Source organism: Miniopterus natalensis, chromosome 16, assembly GCF_054644295.1.
Source record: "Miniopterus natalensis isolate mMinNat1 chromosome 16, mMinNat1.hap1, whole genome shotgun sequence".
In the NCBI taxonomy this organism is placed as follows: Eukaryota; Metazoa; Chordata; class Mammalia; order Chiroptera; family Miniopteridae; genus Miniopterus; species Miniopterus natalensis.
In genome coordinates this window covers 18,264,972-18,278,429 of record NC_142096.1, presented here as the reverse complement: position 1 = coordinate 18,278,429, position 13,458 = coordinate 18,264,972, and positions in this window count along the sequence as shown.

Sequence of the window (13,458 nt, the reverse complement as noted above, 5' to 3'; positions counted from 1 at the left end):
TTTACCCTAAACCATAAGCCCACCCATTAAGAGCACCACAGAACAACGACCAAAATCGGGAAGCTATTCATTCGTATAATAGTATCGGATCTAAAGGCTGGGTTCAAATCTCAGTTTCTATAATATTTTGTGTATCAATTTCTATTCTTGATCCATGGTTCATGGCAGGATCACACATTGCAATCGTTCCTTTAATCTAGAACGATTTCCCAGCCCTTTTCCCCCCCACCCCACCCCTCTTGGATAATTCAGTAGAACGACTCCCAAAACTCAGGAAAGTGCTGTACTTAAGTTTCATTGTAAAGAACACAGCTCGGGAGCGGGGAAACGGCAGAGGGTAAGGCATGGGCCTGGGCTGCACAGGGCTTCCATGTGCTCTGTGGGTGCACTGCCTCTCCAGCACATCAGTGTGTGGTGATTGAACTCAATCCCCCCCCCCCGTACCCCAATAACCACCTTATTAGCATACAGGAGGCACTCAGGAAAATCTAAGGTTTTAGGAGCTCAGCGTCAGGAACTGGGAATGAAGACCAGTTCTTACAACTGTATACCTACCAATTTTCCTGATTTCCTACCAAGAAAGCTAGGGATTTAGTACATTTACATCCACTATTCCCCATGCCTTTCCTATCCCTGTTCTTCCCATTGATTTATCACAATTTGGGGTTAAATTAGCATTGTGTTATTACAACTATGCAAATATGTTTACAGCTGAGCCATTTAGTGTGCTATGATTAAATTTCCCTTCCTGAACAGCCTTCTCCATTCCCTTGTCGAATTAGTAGTTATTTCACTTTTCATTTGGTTACTTTTATTTGGGCCCTAGTAATTTTTCACCAAAATTTTCCACAAAGCTGTAAAAAGACCAAAACAGCATTTACAGTCAAGCACATCAGCCAGTTCTTATTTGCTCCACGCTTCCCTTTGTGTTAACTCTGCTGGAGCCTGGTGTACATCTGTTGCAATCTGGCAAAGTCTCTGTAACCCTGCTGAGGCACTTAGGAATTCCTTTTACTTTTCTCCTTTGGATCCCTGCTCCCCGATCCCATGCTTCCTTTTTCTTGGCTTATGCCCACTTTTGGTGAGACAGGTCCTCTAGTAGTTTCCTGAGAAAGGTTGCAGGAGAGATACAAGTTTCAGCTTTTGAGCAGCTCATACTTGTTTGGTAAGTTACCTGGGCATAGAATTCTATAATGGAAGTCATTCTCTGAATTTTTAAATCATGTTATATTATCTTGTAGCATCTGTTGTTTCTCCTGTAAGATATTTGATGCCATTTTGGTTCTGAGTGCTTTACATGGCACCTGTTTTTCTCTCTGGTAGTGTCATTTTACCCATCTCCTGAAATTTTTTTGACACTCGTTTAGTTTGCACACTTTAAGCTAAATATTTGATGGATTATTTTAATTTGAAAATTTTTGCATTTTATTTCTAAGAAATTATCTTTCTGTTTTTGTTTCTGGGTCTTTTATTTTTTATTTTATTTTTTAATTGATTTCAGAAAGAGGAAGGGAGAGGGAGAGATAGAAACATCAATGATGAGAGACTCATTGACTGGCTGCCTCCTGCACCCCCCTTACTGGGGATCAAGCCTGCAATCCGGGCATGTGCCCTGACCAGCAGTCAAATCCAGATCTCCTGGTTCATGGGTTGATGCTCAACCACTGAGCCACACCAGCCAGGGCACTTCTAAGTGTTTCTAATGTGTATCCTCAATTAGAGCTTCTTGTCTAAACCTAGAGGTCTGAGAATTGCCTTCAGGGCGTTGATAGACTTGGTGAAGTTGCATAATACACAAAAGTTGGGGTGGCTGCCTGGCTCATGATGAATAATCCCCTTTCTTTGTGACGAGCCTCGATTGACAGTGTAGGCATCCAGTGGCCAGAACCCATTGGGTCAGCCTGGAGATCTAACACAAGCCAAGTCCATCAGTATCTTTGTCCTGGAAGGGTTTTTTCTTGTTAAAAAAATTTTTTTTCACTAATATTTTTTCTTTACTAGACTGCTTCTCAAAATAAACATAACTTTATTTTTTTATAATAAAAATAACACATTAATAGAAATAAATCCAGACAATATAAAAAGGTGTAAAGTAAAAATGAAAATTGCCACCACCCAGAGAGAAATCTTATTAACATTTTGATGTGTGCCTTGCTATATTTTTTCATGCATATATAAAAAATGTGATCATATTATACATGCTGTTTTGTAATCTTTTTTATTAAATGTAACATATATGGGTAATTTTTTTACAATGGATATTGATCTTGATGATTATTTTTAAATCTGCATAGCAGCAATCTAGTGCATGGCTGTACTGTAATTTATTTAATGAGTTCTCTATTGAAAATTGAGAAGATACGCTTTCCAGTTTTTTCACTATTACGAATAACCTCATAATGAACATATTTGTACCTATAACTTTGTATGCCTTTCCAGGTATTTCCTTAGGATAAATTCACAGAAGTCAGATCGCTGGGAAATGGCATGCCTATTAAAAACCTGATTACATATGCCCAGGTTACGCCCTAGGAAGCCGGTCTTACTTGTCCTGTGACCATCCCAGCATGAGAGTGCGCTGCTTCACACATTACCAATGCCGGCTATCAGTGACCTTGCCAATCTGTTAGGCAAAAATTATACTTATTATTGTCTAATTGCTTTGATTCCTTGATAGGGGAAACACTAATCAAATTCTGAGTGAGAAAATTTCATTTAAGCCATGAAAGCGACTAGGCTGCAGTTCCACATTGGGGACAAAACAAGTGACCTGGATCTGACAAAGGCTATGATGACATCCTGCTGATAATTATTATTTTTTTAACAGTTTGCTTTTGAGGTGTATACAGTTAAGTTACTGGCTCTTTTGATTTTTAGTTCCCCTTTTGGTCCCAAATATCTAAAATTAAATAGACATTTGGAAGGACCTGGAAGCAGTTATTTACTATCCTTACACCCGCCTCGCCTCACGTGAAATGGCAGGAAACAGGCCTGACGCTTCATTTCACTGCTGCAACTCTATCACTCTTCTGTGTGTCCTCACACTTCCTGCCCAAAACTCTTTTTTCTCAAAAGCTCCCTTTCTCATCCAGGAGTGACTTAATTCCTTTTTCCCCCATTCCACGGACTTTTTGTTTCAGTTGAGGTATATTTACATACAAATATAACCATTAGCTATTTTAAAGTACATTCAGTTGCTTTTAGTACATTTGCACAGTTGTGGGGGCATCATCTCTAGTTCTCAGACCTTTTCTTCCCCACAGAAGAAAACCCCACAGCCACGAAGCAGTCCCTGGCCACTCCCTCGTGTGGGCCCTTCGCCAGCCTGACAGATGGGCTTAGAAATGGACAGTCAAAAGAAATGATTGAACATCAAACATATTTTTTTGTGTGGCATAACTCTCAGCCAGAATGCAAAAATTACCTTTTAGGATAGCTATTATTAAAAAACAAAACAACAAAAAAAATAAGTGCTGGTGAGGATGTGGAGAACTTGGACCCCTTGTGTGCTTCTAATGGGAATGTAAAATGGTGCAGCTGCTGTGGGAAACAGGATGGCAATTCCTTGAAAAATCAACAGAATTACCATATGATTCAGCATTTCCATTTCTGGATCCATACTTAAAAGAATTGGATGTAAGGACTTGAATTTGGTATTTTTTTGGCAGCCAGTATTATTTTTATATTAGTTTCGAGTGTAAGCACAGTGGTTAGACATGTATATAAATTACAAAGCGATTCCCCTAAAAGTCAAGTATTCAAACAGGTATCTGTACACTCATGTTCATAGCAACATCACGCACAGTCACTAAAAGGGGAAAGCAACCCAAGTGTCCATTGATGAATGAATGGATAAACAAAAAATGCGGCGTATACTATAAATGAAATTTATTTGTCCTAAAAAAGCAGTGGAATTCTTATATATGCTGTAACGTGAATTAACTTTGAAGACATTATGCCAAGTAAAATAATCCAGTCCCTCCAAAACAAATACTCTATTCTACTTATATCACCCGAAAGGGGTCCTGGCCCTTGGTGGGTCTGCCTAGGGCCGCCCGGCAGTATGTGGGTTCTTGACTTGATGCAGGAAAAATTTCCCAGCACGAGTCCAAATGACTGTGAGGGAACATTTATTAAAGCTGGGGACAGTAAAACAAGAAAGGGCTTAGCATAGAGGAAGCAACAGGAGGGCCTGGGCTGGACTGCCCCGGCTCCCTGGGAAGTCAGAGAAAAGGAGGCCTTGGGGTCAGGCTCAGGGGACTAGCCTGCGACGAACTGCCTCCGCCCATTGCTGCCCTGGCTGCAAGTCTCCTGGGGTCCCTTAGAGTTTAGGCGATGCCTGCCTGGGGGGGTGGGGTACTTTGTCTTGAGGTTTTTCTTTCTTTCTTGCAGGCAGGAATCTTAGCGGAGGTCCCAGGGGAGAGTTTCAACAGAACATTCCTCAGTTTTCTAGGCCTGCGCCTCCAGGGCCCTGGTCAGGGAAGGGGAAGGGAAGGGGGTGATCAGTGGTCGCAGCTGGTCCTTGTGTCGCCCACCTGGTTTTGCTGCTTTTCTGGGTCTGGAGCTGAAACACAACTGAGGCCTAGGTGTAACTTCTGGGCAGGTGACCTCCTGTACCTGCTGTAAGCTGCCCTGCAAATTGGTTCAGCTCCCTGCCTCGGTTTCCCTGTTCCGCTGTCCTGGCTCACTGGCCTGTCTCAGTTGCACAACAACGTGAATGTGCAAAGTGCCTCTGAACTGTACACTTAGACATGGTCAGAAGGGCAAATTTCATGCTCTGTGTACTTTACCACAATTTAAAAGCTTATTAGAGCCATCTCCAAAAAGATGCAGGAGGCACCTAACAGAGGGCAATTTGACCAAAAAGAATAATGACTCCAGTGAATTAATACATGTGAGTAAGTCATCTTAACATTTATAAGTTTCTGAGGCTAAAAAAGTGCTCGCTTATCAATCACTTTTGGATACTGCTAGGGCATCAATTAATTAATTACAGTACTCTGGAGATGGATAAATAAATATAAAAGAATGTGGGAAAAAATGCTGTGTGTAGGGAGAAAACATTTTCAGCCAGTTTGAAGGATCTGTCTTTTTGGCCCTCTAGTTTTGGAATCTATTTTCACTGAAACCTGGTTATTACCTTGTGTGGGCCCCTTGCCAGGCTGACAAATGAGCTTAGATATGGACATTAAAAAAAAAAAAAATTGAACATCAAACGTGCTTCTTGTGGGGCATGAATCTCAGCAAGGGGTGCAGGTCCTTTTCCTCGATCTGTCGCCCTCGTTGAGACAATATATGGCTCCCTCGCCAGAAATAGATGAAGTCGGATCTTTTGCAAATGGAAGTTAGAACACCAAAGTCGGAAATCTCTTGAGTCGGAATTTGAGTAACACACAATGTGATATTATGGAAACACTCATAAAACATCCACTTCTGTCTTGGTTTTGTCCACATTGCTCTAGAACTTCATAAAAAACTGCCGACTGGATTCTTATCCATGAATAAAAGCACCTCCGACAGCAAAGAACACTAGCAATTATTTATAGTTCATTTCATGGTCATTTCGTTAATGTAATTTATTTAAATGATCAACATTCCTTCAAACATTAAGCATAAATGACTAATATTCCTCTAAGTATTCTGCTGAAGATGAAGAAAGTGGTTCTTACGCATTCAGCAAATTAAATTCCCCCGACGCTTAAGCACCGGTCACAAACTTATTTAATCCAACTCTTCTGAATGTTAAATAAAATCACAAATCTCATGCATCTAACGCAGGGGTGGGGAACCCTTTTCCTGCCAAGGGCTATTTGGATATTGATAACATCATTCGCGGGCCATACAAAATTACCAACTTAATAATTAGCCTGCTCCATTTGGCCAGACATCTAAGTAACTCACCCCTAATGTGACGGCGGGAACCGCTTCTCTTCGGCGAGGCCTTGGCAGGGCCAGGCCCCATGATTTCACGGGGGACTGTGGCCCACGTGTGGGACGGTCCCCACCCCTGATATTAATGCTTCACACACCGTGCAAAGCAGAAGAGCTGCGAGAGGACAGCGGCACTCTCAGGACTGACTACAAACGTGCCAGTGCTGCAGGCCGGTTGCTTTCTTAGGGGTTCCTGGGTTGTCCTTCTAGAGGTGCAGAGAATTTTACAAGACGGGACAGGGAAAGATACCTCCTCAGGCCAGCTGGGTTGCAGAACCTGGTTGTCCAGAAGCTGACTCTTGATCAGGACTCTGCCTCCATTGTGCCATCCAAGGTCTCACATGTGAGCCTCTAAAAAAAGGCTGAGCCTCTTTCCATTGTTCAGTTTTTCTTCTACATCAGCGAGACTTTTAAGTCCATGTCTTTCAGGGAGCTTTTAGCTCTTGATGCTTCATGTAGTTCCAAGAAATAATATATTTTTTACTTTCACATGGTCTGCATTAGCAAGCTTATCTTGCCATTATGACCCGATTTTTTAGTATTACTGGAAATTTTAGGGTCGTATGCATTATACTTGATAAAGTCACTTGGAGTTTTCTAAAGTGAGTGAGGGATAATTCCATCTGAGGGACATTTGGCTCACAGATCATCTCGGGGTCTAGACCATGTTTATATACAGAATTTGGCTCTCTTGTTCTCTTTTTTGAGATGTTTCTCCTCATTTTTCAGCTGCTAGTTCTGCCCCATCTCAGGTCTCTTAGATATTGCAAAATGATCACCCTGGTAAGTCTAGTTAACGTCCATCACCATACATAGTTACAAATTTTTCTCCTTGTGATGAGAGCTTTTAAGATCTACTCTCTTAGCAACTTTGATTTGCAATACAGTGTTATTAACTATATTCCCCATGCTGTCTGTACTTTATATCCTCATGACTGATTTATTTTATAACTAAAAGTTTGAATCTTTTGAGGCAAGACTTCTCAAAATTTTAGTTTTTATTTTTATAAAAAATAGACAGTGATTCACTGTCCTCTCTCCATCCACAAAGATGATATTAAAATCAGATGACATGCTACACTTAAGACTATTTTTAAAAATAAAAGCAATTAAAACAATTTCCTATACTTGGTCTCACCAAATATTCTGAGTTTTACGAAAACATGATGGCTTTACCTCAAACCCTTGACTTTCCACCCTTCATATGTTGCAGGCTGAGGACTGGGATAAGGCAGTGCTCTCAGGGCAGCCTGGTGCCAGCTTTCAGAGGATGGCAGGACCATAGGATTATGTTCCAGAACCTGATCCTCAATTTTACATATATTTAAGTTTAGTTTTACTAGTGTTCCGGAACTGATCACACTGACTGACTTAACCAAACTTACAAGAGTCTAGTAAGTACACCATAAAGCTAATTTACTAGTTTGCTGGACAGGGTGCTCTGTGTCATGGTATCGGTGTTTCTGCAAGCTAACTTAATAATCCACAAATTGTTTCCTAACATGGAAACAGGGCGAAGAGAGATGAATGATAATTACAATAACAATAAAAAGAACTGCCAGTGCTGACTGCTTTCTATTTTTGTTAATTTTTACAACCTTGCAAAGGAGATACTATCATTTCTGTTTTACAGTTGAAGAAATTGAAACACAGAGAATTTAAATATCTTTTTGAAGAACATAAATCCCGGAAACACTGGAGCCACTTTTCCGGCTGGAGAGAGATCAGATGAAAACATCTTGGCAGAGCTCTCTAATGACAGGGAAACTTCTGTCCACAGATCTAATGTCTGCACATCTGATGGAGAAATACCTGCAAATTCTTTTTCTCAAATGCTTTATTACCTAGGCTCCCTGCTAAGCGCCCCCCTTCTGTGTCCCATTACTTTCATAATTATGTCCAACACACTTAACATGTTAGTTACATATGTACTCTAGTCCAGCCACCTTGATATTATGCCAAACACCTTTCTTGGTTGGACTAGTGTATGTCCCCAAGGTTTTGGGTAAAACAGTCACATGTATTTGCGGGGGTGAGACTGAGACCCTGCTAAAGGCTAGTAACACTGCTCTCCTCAAGCTGAGAGTCTTTACACATTGTTCAACATTTATTAAACGAATACAAGGGAAACTGATTGTTATTACTTAAAATTGGACCTTTCTTTATGTTCAAAATAGGATAATGTATTTCTGATATAAACGGACATTTTGGCTTATTTGAAGTTTTCTTTCATAGTGTTGCTTTTACTCAGCTGCACAGTATAAGTAATCAGCTCATTGAGGGCAAATTCCACTGACATAATAATTCTTACAATAATAATAATAACATTTTCTGAGCTGAACAAGTGCCTGTCACTGCTTTACAAGCTTTTTTTTTTTTTTTAAAGAATTTTTAAATTGAATTTTAGAGAGAGAGGAAGGAAGAGGGAGAGAAATCAATATAACCATGTTCTGCCCGGCCTGCATGGCTCAGCGGGCCATCCACGGGATCAAGGATCAGTCCTGGTCAGCGCACATGCCCAAGTTACAGGCTCGATTCCCAGTGGGGGGCGTGCAGGAGGCAGCTGATCAATTAGTCGGAGGCAGCCGACTCTCTCATCATTGACGTCTCTGTCTCTCTCTCCTCCTCTCCCTTCCTCTCTCTGAAATCAATAAAGACATATTAAAAAATAATTAAAAAACCATAATCTGATAAATAAACATGCAGACTACAGCACATATAACTGTGTTTCCTTATCTCTCCAGTTCCCTATAATTTCCAGTAACATATTATAAATAAAATTAAATTTTATTGCCCAGCCAGCGTAGCTCAGTGATTGAGCATCGACCTGTGAGCCAGGAGGTCACAGGGTTTGATTCCCGGTCAGGGCACATGCCCAGGTTGCAGGCTCGATCCCCTGTAGGGAACATGCAGAAGGCAGCTGATCAATGGTTTTCTCTCATCATTGATATTTCTATTTCTCTCTCCCTCTCCCTTCCTCTTTCTGAATTTAATTTAAAAAATCCTATATTTAAAAAAAAAAAATAAATTGCTAGAAAAAGAGAGAGATGAGTAACTTGCCCAAGGTCACACAATTAGTTGATCAGGTGGAATTTGAACCCAGCCTGTCTGAGTTCAAAGCTAACAGCTTAGCTGCCATGCAAAGATGTGATGGTTTCCTGGTGTGCAGCTTACCTGGGCTCTGAGGCGGCAAAGAAGTTGACTTAGCAAATAAATGCATTTATACCTTTTTATCTTCTCCAGCCCATCCTTTCCCCAAACCATGGGATACATTTCAATATATTTTGCAATTTGAAGCACCATGCTCCCAATTTGGCTTTATGGATTTGGGGTAGCAGAGAGGGAAGGGAAGGAAATCTTATGAGGACTGTCCAGTGATGAGCACCCCTCTCCCCAGATCCCTAGGTTTATGAGTTTAGAAAGAAAAAAATAAACACTGGCAGCAAATTACTGGGAGCCTCGATACCAACAAAATTTTAGGTGTAAGGTGAGAGAGTCAGAAAGGGAAACACCAACAAGGCTGCCCCAGGAGCGGTATTGTGCCAACCGTGGTGCCATCCAACCCTGCTGCCTCTCGGACAGCGGCCAGTAAATCAAGGGGTGGGTCTAAATAAAGCGAGCTGCAGGAGGGGGGGATCATGGTGCTTATTCTGGCTGTTGTTTTCTGTTTTCCCGGATTTTAGGGGATTTACTCAGACAATTGGAGCTTCATTCTTTATTGCCAGTGGCTGTGTTTTTGCAGAGATGTCCACACAGCTGGAAGGGTCAGTGAGAAGAGAAACCGGCATCTCAGCAGGGGTCCCAAGAACGTCTGGTCCTCTCAGGCTCCGTCAGGCTCATGCTCATGACAAAATGATTCGATTGTTACCCTGTGTCACTGCTCCGCTGCTCCTAGAGCACAGATGAATATTCAGTGTTCACGCTTCTCTTTGTTCACAGGCCTGCCTGGAAATCTGGAAAGCTTTTCCCAGTGCTATGGCTGGAAAGCATGATATTCTAGCTTGTCAGGAAAGATTTTACCCAGAAGTCAGGCAACTGAAAGTCAAATTCTTTTCCCTGGGGAACTAGCAAATTGGCTCCAGGGAAGAGGCTCCCTGGCTCCCACAGGGCCTGCACCCCCCACCCCCCGGCTGTTCTCCAGGCCATGGTCCTGCACGAGGCTGGTTCGCACTCCCTCCCCCTCAGTTCCCTCCTCACTGCCTGTAGGTTCTTAGCCTCAGAAGGTATAGAGTGTGTCTTAGAAATCGGCTTGTTAACAAGAGGAGAAAACTCAGGTGGATGGCTAGACAAATGCCACAGGCCTGGTGTCCTTAGGTCAGAGCAGGGCACTGTCATTACAGACACCTTGGGGACACTGTATTAATTATTATCTTATTTTCTGTATTCTTGGTGCTCCAGCATCTGGGTCCCACTGACCATTAGCTGCCTCTCAAGACTAGCTAATTCCTAGAAGAGCAAACAGCTTGCCTGCAAGTTGATCTTTGATGTGCGAACCAACCAATCCCAAATCCACATTGCCACCCACCCCCTGCCCTAAATTACCACAAGGCCGGGTATCAGACACCTGGGGGCCACCCTTACAGCACAGAGCCTGCCGAAGTTATTCCAACTCTGCAATCCTAACCCTGTTTAGCGGTTTACCCAGCCTTGCCCATTCCTTCCAGGAACAGCCACCACAGAGGCCCTTGTCCACACTTTCCCGTTACTCCTCTGCCTCCTGACTGACCCCGAGGCGTCCCCATGTGGCCCTGCATGGCATGGTGTGCCCTTCCTTTGGGAACCCTGAATAATAAACTAATTCTTCGCTAGTGCTGTCTCCTGACCTGTTGGCTTCACCATACCTGCGTTTTATCAACTGCTTTTTCTGCGTCTATTGATATGATCATGTGATTTTTCTCTATCATTTTGTTTATGTGATGTATCACATTCATTGATTAGTGAATATTTGTCCCAACTTTGCATCCTCAGAATAAATCCCACTTGATCACGGTGTATGATTTTTTTTTTTTTTTAAGGTAGTTCTAGATCCAATTTTCTAATATTTTGTTGAGGATTTTAGCATCTATGTTCATCAGGGATACTGGCCTATAATTTTCTTTCTTTCTCGTGTCTTTATCTGGTTTTGGTATTAGAACAAGGCTGGCGTCGTAAAAAGAGCTTGAAAGTCTCCTCTTGAATTATTTTTGGAATAGTTTGAGGAGGATGGGTGTTAGTTGTTCTTTGACTGTTTGCTAAAACTCACCTGTGCATCTGGTCCAGGACTTTTGTTTACTGGGAGTTTTTTGTTTTTGTTTTTTACTTTTTTTTTCTACTGGGAGTTTTTGATTACTCCTCTGATTTCATTTGTTGTTATTTGTCTAGTGAGTTGGTTTGCTTCTTCCTGATTCCGTTTTGGAAGATTGCATGTTTCCAGGAGTTTGTCCATTTCACCCAGGTTGTCCAATTTGTTGACATATAGTTGTTCATAGTATTTTCTTATAATCCTTTTTATTTCTGAAGCACAGAACTTTTTGTGAACACTTTGGAGTCTTCCCTGTCCTAGTTTTATAACCCAGGGAACAAAGTACTCTGAACTTGGCACACATCTCCTTTATTTGGTCTGATAATGCTTCCTCATTAATATGTTTAGACACTATGGTTAATTAGAACACCCAACGAATACTTCTAGCCACCCAAATTTCTTGATGGTTAATTTGTTTATTCATTGTAACTCTGCTGGAGTGTCCTCTCTGTTTGTATTCAGGATAAATTTTTTAGGTTATAGTTAAACTTTATAAAAGAAAACATTTTTCCTAGATGGAATCTCACCTGAAAGGATAGCCAAAGAAAACAGATAAAACATGAGCTACTGTGACTGGAGCAGTTGGGGAGTCCTGGACCCTTCTTTTCTTTCATATGATTCTACTTATGAACACACGGTCTGTCCCATATTTAAACAGGAAAATTCTTTCCTTCCCTAAATTACTGGTCCATGTGAGGCATTCCATCTAAATGTAGCAGCTGTTCATAGACAAATTGCTAGTTTTGTTTCTCAGGCTGATAAGTGCACTTTGAGAACCTATTCCACTGTTGACCATTATGGAGAAATAGGTGAGGGACTAGACTGTTCAGTGCTTGTTGCCTTTGATTTTGGCTAGGAACTAGTCAGAATTAAGCCACAGGAACTGAGTATATATCCCAGTTACTCGTGTGTACACAACTTGTAAATTGATACTATTGTGAGATTCAAAATCAGCAGGAAAGAGAGTCTGCAGACAGGTTAGATAAGTATTTTCAAAGGGGCATATATCTTGCTTTCGTTTCACACCTGTTATAAGAAATGTGCATTCATGATTTAAACTTTCAGATGAATTAGGATCACACTCCTATGGTTCTGTTTGCTAAAGATGTGGGTTTATAGTCACAAGCAGGAGCAGTCTCCAGAGTGCTCCTGCTTTGCAAATATTATCAGAAACAATGGTTTAAAGCCAACTACTCTAAAATCTTTTAGAGCAACATTTACAGAAAATGCCCTTCAAAATTAAATTGGCTGATAGCCAACAGTTATGTACAGTTAAATTAACTCATTTATATACCCAGGGGTACGTTTTCCTACTAATTGTGACCTGGGAATTTTACCAGAATACTGTTTAAATTTAATTGTTTCATGGGTGCATCATGGAGATTTTTATTTTCTAAGGCAAAGGTAAGGCATTTATAAGTGCCTTCTATTTTTTTTCCAGGTCAAAATGGTATCAGTGATGTCTTCCAGTGTGGACTTCTGGGGCCCAGTCCGGAAGCACTCACAGAACTCTGTTTTGAAGGACTGTGGACCCTAATTTAGGAATATCCTTCCTTACCCATCTCCTAGTCTGACATAAGTCTGATTATGTTCTTGACTTTCATCAGATGTTTTGAATCTATTAAAAATATATAACCTGCCGCAAGAATATGTACTCAGGCTCTTGTTAGCAAATATAACCTTGACCATACCCTACTTTGTTTTTGTCTATAGAGCTCCATCTCCCTGAAGGATGTATGTATAGTTCATCCATCCTTCCGAGATTTGTGTTTCACAAAGTATGGTCCTTGGGCCATCAGCGTGGAATCCTGAGGAGTTCCCTAAAAACGCTAAGGCTCTGGCCCGGCTGTGCAACTCTGAAATCTGAACCTCTGGAATGGGGCAAAAAGTCTGCGATTGAATGAGCAGTGTTACCCTCCAAACGGAGATCCTGTGCTCTCTATGTTCAGAATCTACCTGGGACGAAGCCAGATCACAGAGTCATTTTTACTAAATTGCGCTCTGGGGCTAAGCCTTCAAGGACCTTGGAAGAAACAGATGTGTAGAGAAAGCATCCAGTTTTCTGAGGAGCCCCACCTGCTCTGCATGGCCACCTAGAATGCTGGTGGGTGGCTCAGTGCGGCTACTCTCACTCTCACCGTGGCTGCTCCCTGCCCTCAGAGGGAGCAACAGGAATTTTTAACTCCCCTCTTTGGCCAGGACTGACACCCCTTTTATTCCTCATTGGGTCTCAGAAGAAGTTTCCA